Genomic DNA, 10,835 nt, shown 5'->3' with positions numbered 1-10,835 from the left:
CTCTGTTTTAGGAAGTCTACCCTCTTTTTACAACCTAGGGGAATGAGCATTGGACACAGTGTTAAAATACCTGGGTTTGAGTCTGGGTTCTGACACTAATCAAACTAACTTAAATGTTACAAAAACATAATAGTTGAATCCACTTGATTTCCAGTAATATTTATGTCAGCATCCTTTTCAACTTTTTCTTTCAAGATGCAACACAGTTCTTGTATAAGCTCAAAGAAGTGCTATAAAGTAACAAGACAAGTTTTAGGAATAGAATGTTATAGTAAATGTGAGTCATTATTATTAATCATGTGACCTAGAGCAATTCAATTAATTTCTCTGATCCTTAGTATTTTCATGAGTAGAATAGGAGTAATAACACTTGTACTGCCCATGTCATGGGAATGTTTATGAAGAAAACAATATAAAATGCTACAAGTTTGGGGTTTTTGTTGTTGTTGTTGTTTTTTAGAAAAATGAGAAGGCTAATTCTTATGTCGCCTAGAGTGAATCCAAAGTCCCTCCCCAGAAAGTGACTTTGAATACATTCATAGAGTAAAGATTTTAGATACTCAAAGAGCTCCATGGACACAGTGGTACCAAGTGATGATACCAAATAATAGAGGCAAAATCACAGAAATCATAATTTGGTTGGATGGACAGTTTCTTTTTCTTATCCTTGAATGGCTGAGGATGAAAATGAACTTTTGTTCAGGTATTTTCCAATCTTCTCTCCTGTTTGAAAGGCATTTTCAGGCCCCTCCTGACTTAGGTCTTTGTTTTTCTACTTAGGACTTTACCAGGGTACATGCCAAAAGATCACATGCCAAAATTTTACTATTGTTGACAAATTGATGGAGGCCAGGCCTAAAATTGTTTTTATTTCACAAATGAATAGTACAACAGAGTTAGAAAGAATCTGAGAGTCAATAAAGTACAAGCCAATGATTTTTCAGAGAAAGATGTAGAGGCGGACAGAAGAAAATGAATGAATCAACGTCATGCACTAATCAGTAGCAGATAGAGAGTCCTCTTAAAACCAATTTGTGCCTCTATGTTGCTGGAATTATTGACAACAGTTAGGATTGCATTAACTCAAACTGCTTTAGCAATAAATTTTATTTCAGTTTTACAAAGCACATTCATAAGTTTATGTGAAGTAGAGCGTCAAAGTAATACATTATTTTTCAGATGAGGTAACTGAGACTGAAAAGGGATAGTTAGTATGAGACAGCAGGGGTCAGTAGAGAGCAGAATGGATTTGGAACCAAGAAGTCCTGGACTGTGTGATCTTGGCAAGGAACATAATCTCTCTAAATTTCTTCATCGGTAAATGGAGATGATAGTAATACCAACGTTACAGGATTTTGGGGAAGATGAAATTAGGCAAAGTATATTGTAAACCTCAAAGTGTGATATAAACATTAGCTAGTCATGGCAGCATCAGTAGCATTAATAGTGATAATAAAAGCAAAGCAAGAGTCTCTAAGACTTTTTCTTTCTTCTTTCTTTCTTTTTCACTTTTTCTCCTAGCTTTCTCTCTTCCTCTTTTCCTTCCTTCCCTCCTTCCTTCTTCCTTCTTCCTTTCCTTCCTTTTTCCCCATTTTCCTTCCCTCTTTTCCTTCATTCATCCCTTCCTTCTTCCTTTCCTTTCTTCCTCATTTCTTCCCTTTCTTTTTTTCCCTTACCATGCCTTCTTTCCTCCTTCCTTTCCTTCTCAGACATAAAAAATCTCCCAAAGGAAAAAACTGGGGACCAGATGGACTCACAAGTTAATTCTATCAGATATTCAAATAATTAATCCCGACATTACACACACTGTTTGCAAAGAGAGCAAAAGAATGGATCCTACCAAATTCCTTCCATGACACAAATAATGTGGAGGTGGAAATGATCAGATTTGGCAACTGATTGGATATGGAGAAAATGAAGAATTCAGGTTGACTCTGAGAATACAAACCTGCATCACTAGAAAGATGACTAGAAAACTCTCAACAGAAAAGTTGGGGAGAGGAGTGAGTTTGGGAGGAAAAATAGTGAGTCCTGTTAGTTAACAAGGCATTCTATCAGCACTGTGGTGATGGAGGAGAAAGGACTAAATAAGGAAGGACATAAAAATGAATGAGCATTTATTAAGTAGTTACCACATGCTAGGCTCTATGCTAAGTTATGGAAACCAACAAATACAAATAATCCTGACCTCTAGAAGCTTATACTGTAATACAAGAAGACAACATATGAAAGGGGAGCTAGAAATTGCAGAAGGGGAAGGGAATGCAAACAGAAGTATGGTTTGGAAACAGGTGACTTGGGGGTTTGATTTTGGGAAAGAAAAGACAAAATTTTACCTATCAGCCCAGGGTCCTAATGGCAGAGCCCATGTTCTGATGGGAGGAAGATAGGGTGGTCAGCCTGAGTGCAGGTGCAACAGTTTTGAAAATGGAAAAGACATGATCCCTGGTGATGAGATACTCATAAATAATCTAGTTATTAGGGAAAAAAGACATTCATACCAAATCAAAAACAATAACTCCATTATATAAAACAGCATGTAGTAAGTCTCACAGCAGAAAGTAGTAAGTTATTATCAGAGGCACAAATAAAGAATAGTATTTCAGAACAATGACACATAACTGTTCATTGGAGGGGAATGGGTGGGAAACCAGAGAAATCTTCATTGAAGAACCAGCATTTGAATTGAGCTTTAAAGGACAGATCAGATTTAGAAGGACAACAGTGAAGACAGGAGAAGAGAGGATTCAGGGATTGGGGAGAGAACATTCCAAAGGGAGGGAACAGAATGAGCAAAGATTCAGATGTGGGAAGGAAAAATTCCCAAAATCTGGAAAAAGTAGTCTAGTCTTTGGTTGCTGTTTTTTTTTTTCCTGGAGATTAGTACATACGAAGGCAAGTAGTCAAATGTGTTCTCCCTGGAGAGCAAGACTATTTTTTTTTCATTTTCATTTCAACATATAGCATAGTGCCTTGCATATACCATTTAACAAGTGCTTGTTGAATTGAATGTAATTGAGTTGAGTAATTAGGAGACTATAAAAAGAAAGGTTTAGGAGGGAGAAAGAAAAATTTGGAACTCAAAATTTTGTAAAAGTACATGTTAAAAATTGTATTTACATATAATTGAAAAAAATACCATTTTAATGAATTAATTAATAAAAAGAAAGGTTTTGTTGTAGGTTGCAGAAGGCCTGGCTTTATTCAGAAGGCAAAAGGATATCACTGAGAATTTATGAGGTGGATTGAGGATATGATAGAAGCAACAAATATAATTCTCAATTGCAATTATGCTTATGGTAAGGTGGGAAGAATAGAGACAGATATGATTATGAATAACATAAGCAGAACTTATAGATAATCATAAACTGAGTCATAGAGAAGAAGGAATAAGCTTAGCATACACAAAGTGAGTGCTAAGAATTCCTAGGGTGTTTTAGAACACTATCGTTGGTCTTACTTCAGGAGAAGGTTGAGGTAAGGTACATTAACTTCTGGTCCTATTAACAAACTAAATCATGACTTCTCTTTTCTATTCACAGAGACAGTGCTCATTTTCCTAAAAAGATAATGTGGAATTCTGTGAATGGTTCTTAACACTCTCTTGCCTGCCATCCCTTAATGGCACAATGAGGTGGAGACCCAAGATCTGAACAATGGTTGATCTATATTGCCTGAAGGAAGCAAATCCATGTGCAGACAAAAGGACCTTATACAGTCACGGGACCCATATGTGGCCAGTCATTTTCTAAAAGCAAGATTATTCATTCTTGCCCCAAATTATCTCTTCTCCCTTTTCCTCACAACCTTGAATATCTAGTAAATATATGGAAGCTGCCATCCATCAGCAGTAACAAGCAAGTGAACTTGGAGAAATATTGAAAACACCTAAACACTTGACAATGTGATTGGGGAAAATCAGTATTAGTTTCACTGCATTCGTAGAAGTATTTGGGACATTTAATATTTGGGACTAAAGCAGCATCAGGTAAAACACAGGAATCATCTTGCAGGGTTAAATTGTAGCCTAGAACATGTCCTCAAATTTCATATAAAAATCATTTCTATAGCTTTAAATGAAGATATGAAATGTAACCAGAAGAGTCATCCCTGTTTTAAACAGCTAATAGTGCAAGGAGAATTTGTATTTGAAGGAATATTTGAATTAACCTTGTGCTTTTCCAAGTAGTTAATGCTAAAAGTAAAAGAGGGATAAGAAAATGGATGGGGCAAATCAGACTCTTGTGCTGGAATTCTTTCTGCTGGGGCTTTCTAAACATCACAATGTTGAGATTGCTCTCTTTGTGTTATGCCTGGGGATATATTTGATCATCTTGCTGGGGAACTCCTCTCTCATCATGTTGAGTATTCTGGATTCCAACCTTCACACCCCCATGTATTTCTTCCTTAGTAACCTCTCCTTCATGGACATCTTTGGTACATCCTCCTTTGTTCCCTTCATGTTGGTCAATTTCCTATCAGTCAGAAAAACCATATCTTTCCCAGGATGTGCGTTACAAATGTACCTAACTGTTGCACTGGGAACAACAGAGTGTGTGTTGCTGGCCATGATGGCCTATGACCAGTATGTGGCCATCTGCAGTCCCCTGAGATACACAATCATGATGAATATGAGAGTGTGTGTGCAGTTGGCAGCCCTGAGCTGGATAGTTGGGAGTGTAAATTCATTACTGCAAACAGTCCTTGCATTGAGGGTTTCCTTCTGTGGAAATAATATCATTGATCATTTTTTTTTTTGTGAAATCCTGGCTGTCCTGAAACTGGCCTACGTATATATTTCTCTCATTGTTTTTGTCGTGATGATAGCCCTGTGCTGGTCACAATGACTCCAGTGCTGCTCATTCTTATCTCATATATATTTATCCTTGCCACCATTCTGAGACTCAACTCAGCTGAAGGAAGGAAGAAAGCCTTCTCCACCTCTTCAGCCCAACTGACTGTGGTCATCATATTCTTTGGAACTATACTCTTCATGTACTCGAAACCCAGGGCAAAGGATCCAGATTCAGACAAACTGATTGCTTTGCTCTATGGTGCAGTGACTTCCATGCTGAATCCCATTATCTATAGTCTGAGGAACAAGGAGGTGAAGACAGCAGTGAAAAAGCTGCTGTTCATGAAACATATAACATTGATTCATGCTAGACTTCAAACATAAGAGAATTACAAAGTATATATTCAGGAATCACTGACATTGTTATGAAGAAGCCTTCATTTTGTTCATCTGTGAACTCAAAAAATTTGCTTTTAAAAATATTTTTACTTTGACCTCTGCGATCCTTGGTTCACGGATGTAGATTGCATATTTTCCTATAAATAGATTTGCACAATGAACTCCAAATCTGCTTTTTGGTGTTTGTGTGTGTGTGTGTATGTATACACAGATATGTATATGTATAGATGTGTATATATAGGTACATGTATGTGTGTGTGAATAGTTCAGTCATGTCCAACTTCATGACCCCATTTGGGGTTTTCTTGGCAAAGGTAATTGAGGGGTTTGCCATTTTTTTTCTTCAGGTCATTTTACAGATGAGGAAACTTAGGCAAACAGGTTTAAGTGACTTGCCCAAGCTCACAAAGCTAGAAAGTGTCTGAGGCCAGATTTGAACTCAAAAAAATAAGTCTTCTTGACTCCTGGCCTGGTGCTGTATCCAGTATGCCACCAAAGTGCCCCGCATATATAGATATAGTTACTGATACAGATGCAGAAATAGATAGAGATACAGATACAGCTGAACATATAAAAATAGACATATATGTATGTATAGATATAGACAGACACATGCATATATACATATTTACCAAAGGTCCCACAGTACCAGTATGTTGCCTTTATTTTCAAGGCATCAAATATTTGAAGAGTTGTGATAGGAAAGCAAAATGAGACTAATTCTACTTAGCTCCAGTGGGCTGAAACAAAAAGGTAGAAGCAGCCAAGACATAGACTCTTATTCAGTATAAGGAAAAATCCCCTCATTATTGGGGCTATCCAAAAATTGAAAAGGTTGAGCTCTTCTTCTTGACATGCCCTTAAGCAAAATCTGGATGAACACTTTTGGGGGAGGTTGTAAAGACTCCTGGTCAGACCAACACAAGCTAGATGACTTTTAGAATCATTTCCAATCTGGACATTTTGTGATTTTCTTATACACAGAGATGTTCTGGTAAATGTTTATCAACCAGCTCAAAAAAACCTCAATAAACACAACAAACATTTAGGTTTAATCTCTCTTAGTTAACACTTTGGCCATCACTTTCTTAAGCCTGGACAATCAACAAAACTACAAATTAATCTCTGATTTGTAGTATTTTGCTGATATTCCAGGTGTAAATGCTCACACTGAAAATTTTACTATTAACTCTTGTAAGCTGGTACAAGCTAACTCTAGCATACCCTTGCTTCTACCTTACGTGCCCACCTCCTCTCCTGGTCAGACATGACCTCAGTGGTATCCTTTCCATGACATTTTGCATGTAAGTCATCACAGGAAATATACTTTAATTGTTTGTGAATATCATGCACATGTTCCATTGACCTCTGGGCCATTTGTGACTTGAATCTTCCAAAAGAGTGGTCCTCCAGGAATTGCATGAGGTCAATAGCACTCATTGCTAAGTTTGCATTTGAGCATCAAGAATTTAAAAATAAATATTAGACTTCTCTGCAAAGATGTTTAAAAGGAAGGCAGGAGACTATGGGTCCCTTATCTTTTCCATGCAAAAATTGGTTAAAACTGTACTCACTATCAACTAGCAAGTTTCACATTCATATTCCAGCACTTGTGCCCACCAGTTGGGTGTTTCTATAATTTAAGGCCACCTCTTCCAGACAAATGGAGAATCATAGAATTATAGAAATTGAGGGTTGGAAAAGGCCTCAATACTTATATAATCCAAAACTTATCTGAAAGAAATTCCAAAAAAACCCAGCATACATTACCTGAGAAGCAGTCATCTATAGTATGTTTTTGAGGGAATGTCTTTCAGATAAGCTTTGGATTATAAGACTACCTTTTAAAAAATATACAGTCCCTGTGAAGTAGGTACTTCATCTAGAGGCAGCAAGGTGGCACAGTAGATAGAGTGTCAGGCCTGGAGTCAGGAAGACACACATTCCTGAGTTGAAACGTGGCCTCCAACATTTACTAGGTATATGACTCTGGGCAAGTCATTTAACCCCGTTTGTCTCTGGTTCTTCATCTGTAAAATGAGCTGGAGAAGGAAACGGCAAACCACTCCCATATCTTTGCCAAGAAAATCTCAAATGGGGTTGGCGAAGAATCAGGCATTAGTTAAACAACCCAGCAACAATAGTCATCTAACCTCTATTCAAAGTCTTACAACGAGAAGGAAAACACTACCTCTTGAGTTAGTCAATTCCACTTTTGCACAGTTCTAATTAAGACTTGAAAGGGATGCACCCCACCACCACAACCACTCTGCCTTTCTTCACAGCCTGGCGCCAACCTATCCTTGCAGCCTGACTAAACATAACTCTTTCCCTGCACTCTGTACTTCAGCTAAGATGACTTTCTCTCCTTTCTTCACATACAATGCTCCATCCCCAACCCTTTCCTCTGGCAGTTGTACCCACTTGAATTGAATTCCTTCATTATTTCCACCTCAGAGTCCCTTTCTTCTTTAAGGATGCCACCCAAGTACCAACTTCTATATGAATCCTTTCCTGGTTCCTTCTGATTACTAGTGCCTTCCTTCCCAAACTATCTTGTTTTAAAACTGCTTTGGATACACTTGTATGTATACACTTTGTATGTGCCCTTTATGTATTTATACATGCATTTGTTGTCTCCCTCATTTGCCTTGCAAATAGATACTCTTGTATTGGCAAAGGCGTTTAACAAATGCTTTTTGATTGATGGAGTCCTCTTCATGGTCTGTTAATGTGAATCCCACAGGCCTCACCTGTCATTGGATATTAATGGTGTTAAAGCATTTGAGACACTATTATTTGGTAATAAAAGAGGTGTCTTTGGAAAGAAAACATGTTAAAAGAGGTCTTCTTTGTTTCCAGTTTCTCTAGTATTATTTCCACCATAAGTACCACTACCACCCCAGTGTTTAATTTCCAACAACCCAGACCAAATGAATAATTTGAAGTTATATAAGAAGGGAAAATATTCTCTATAGGGTCACAGGAAACCTATTTTAAAGAATGAAGGTATTGATCGTTCTCCTATAAATCCACACCTCAGAAGATCTTCCTATACCGCTGACTCTTCTAGGACAACTTCAACTCAAAAATTCTTGGTCAGTCCTTCAGTCTCCCATTTAAGGATCATTTCATCGTCCCATATGGTACAGTAGAAAGAGCACTGAGCTTAGAATCACAGCACCTGAGTACAAAATTCAGATCTTGTATTTACTACCTTGTGATCTTGGAGAATTCACTCAACTCTTCTGGGCCTCAGTTTTTTGATCTGCATAAGAAAAGAGTTGGACTAGATAGCCTCTAAAGTACCTTCCAGTTTTATATCCATGATTCTATGTGGTATTATTTTTTATTTATGTGATCTGAGTCTTTCTGATACTCAGTGGTCCCATCTAAGAATAATAAGAGATTTTTGATGAACATACTCATAGACAATAAGGCATTTACAAAATCCAGAAACACTTTGTTACAGTTTCATCTTACTCATATAGATGAATGGGGTACATACCATTATGAATTAGTAAAAACTAAGATTAGAGTTCACAGTATTGCAAGGCACATGACCATCACTGATGGATATGAAAAATCTGGAATGGCAAGCCAACTTGAGACCATGTCATGCAAGGACTGGTGGAAGGAAGTGAAAATCTTTAGCTGGGAGAAGATAATACTTAAGAAGGATATGATAAGGGGCAACTAGGTGGCACAGTGAATAGAGCACCTACCCTGGAGTCAGGAGGACCTGAGTTCAAATCCAGTTTCAGACACATAACACTTACTAGCTGTGGGACTATGGGCAAGTCACTTAACCCCAATTGCCAAAGAAGAAGAAGAAGAAGATGATGATGATGATGATGATGAGATGATGATAGCTATTAACACTTTGAAGAGCTGTCATGGTTAAGTGGCATTAGGCTCATCCTGATTGTCTCATAGGCTCAATGTAAGGAAAACCTTCCCAATACTTGGTCCTATCCAAAAAAAAAGTAAAGGATTGTTTTTGGAGGTAATGAGTTTTCTCTCACTAGAGGTCTTCAAGTGAAAACTAGATGACCACTTTTCAGAACTGTTATAGGGGGAATTTCTCTTCAAGTACCATTTGGACTAGAGAATCTCTGAGCTCCTTGGAGTTCTGAGATTTGGGGATCCCATGAAAACCAAAAAAAGAGTCTCCACCTTCAGGTTTACAATACAACAAAAAGCAGAGCATTTTTATCCAGGGATGTCCACATAGATGATGAGATTGACACATGCATTGTCAGAGCTTAGCTCAGCGTATGGGAGTCTCCAAAAGAAAGCAGAGGAGAGAAGAGGCATTGGACTGCAAGTCAAACTGAAATTCTATATAACCATTATTCTGACTTCATTGTTGTATGCTTATGAAACCTGGACAATCCAGCAGCCCATGCTAGAAAATTGAGCTGCTTCTATTTCAGTTTTCTTGGGAAGATTCTGAAGATCACCTGGCAAGATAAGGTACCAGTCGCTGAGGTCTTGTCTGGAGCTGAACTGCCAAGCATTCAAACTCTACTACAAACAGCATAGTTCTGGTGGGCCACCCATGTAGCCAGAATTTCAAATGTACATTTATTTAAAAGACTATTTTACAGAGAACTCACACAAAGCAAGTGCTCACAGAAAGGTAGGAAGAAGCAATAAAAAAAGATACTCTTAAGAACTCTCTGAAAAACTTTAGTATCAACTATGAGACATGGGAGACACTGGCACTGTCCTGCACAGTATGGCATGTCTGCATCAAGGAAGGCACTGTGCTCTATAAGCAAAACAGAATCAGAGTAGCACAGTAGTGGTAGAGTTTAAATCTTGCCTCAGATACTTACTATCTATGTGACCCCAGGCAAATTGCTTAGCCCTGTTTGCCTCAGTTTCCTCACTTGTAAAATAAGGTGAAGAAGGAAACCACTTCATTATCTTTGCCAGGAAATCTCCAAATGTGATCACAAAGAGTCACACAATAGAAATAACAAACTTGGATAGGTAACAGCCTCTGTGACCCTCAGTTTCTTCATCTGTAAAATGAAGGTGTTGGACTAGACCACTTCCAAGGTCTCTGCCAGCAGTAGATCTATAATCCTATGACTAGACAATCTGAGTGGAACATAAGCATATATAGGTGGAGTACTGTGCAATGAGGTAGAACATGTAGAGAGGTAAGAAAACTGGGGGAGAGGATGTAGAAGGGACTTTTAGAAGGGTGTGTGGATTGAGATGGGGAGGGGGGAGGGGATGGGGACACTTGGAGGGGTGAGTGAAATAGGATGTGGGAGGGTGGAGAAAGAAGATAAGGTGAAAGGGATAGAGCAAAAAGAAAGGCTGAAAAGAAAATATTGAGCACAAATAAGATGGAGTGAAATTCAGAAATAATTATGACTTTGAATGTGAATGGGATGTTTATAGCAGCTCTCTTTGTGGTGGAAAAGAACTGGAGATTGCAGGGATCCCCATTAATTGAAGAATGACTGAATAAGTTGTGGTGTCTGATGTGATGGAATACTACTGCGCTATGAGAAATGATGAGCTCATTGATTTTAGAAAGGCATGGAAAGACTTGCATTAAATGAAATGATGAAGAGTGAAGTGAGCAGGAACAAGAGAACATTGTATACAGTAACAGCGACAT

The 10,835-nt window shown here is 38.1% G+C and overlaps 1 pseudogene; it reads left to right on the top strand.

Moving 5' to 3' along the window:
* Positions 1–4,220: 4,220 nt before the first annotated feature.
* On the top strand, positions 4,221–5,179 carry LOC110214497 (olfactory receptor 13D1-like; annotated as a pseudogene).
* The last annotated feature ends 5,656 nt before the right edge of the window (positions 5,180–10,835 follow it).

The sequence above is a fragment of the Phascolarctos cinereus genome, unplaced genomic scaffold, assembly GCF_003287225.1.
Source record: "Phascolarctos cinereus isolate Bilbo 61053 unplaced genomic scaffold, phaCin_HiC Scaffold_4;HRSCAF=312, whole genome shotgun sequence".
NCBI classification, from domain to species: domain Eukaryota; kingdom Metazoa; phylum Chordata; class Mammalia; order Diprotodontia; family Phascolarctidae; genus Phascolarctos; species Phascolarctos cinereus.
The sequence above is the reverse complement of the archived record's forward strand: the minus strand, read 5'-3'. Positions and strand labels throughout refer to the sequence as shown.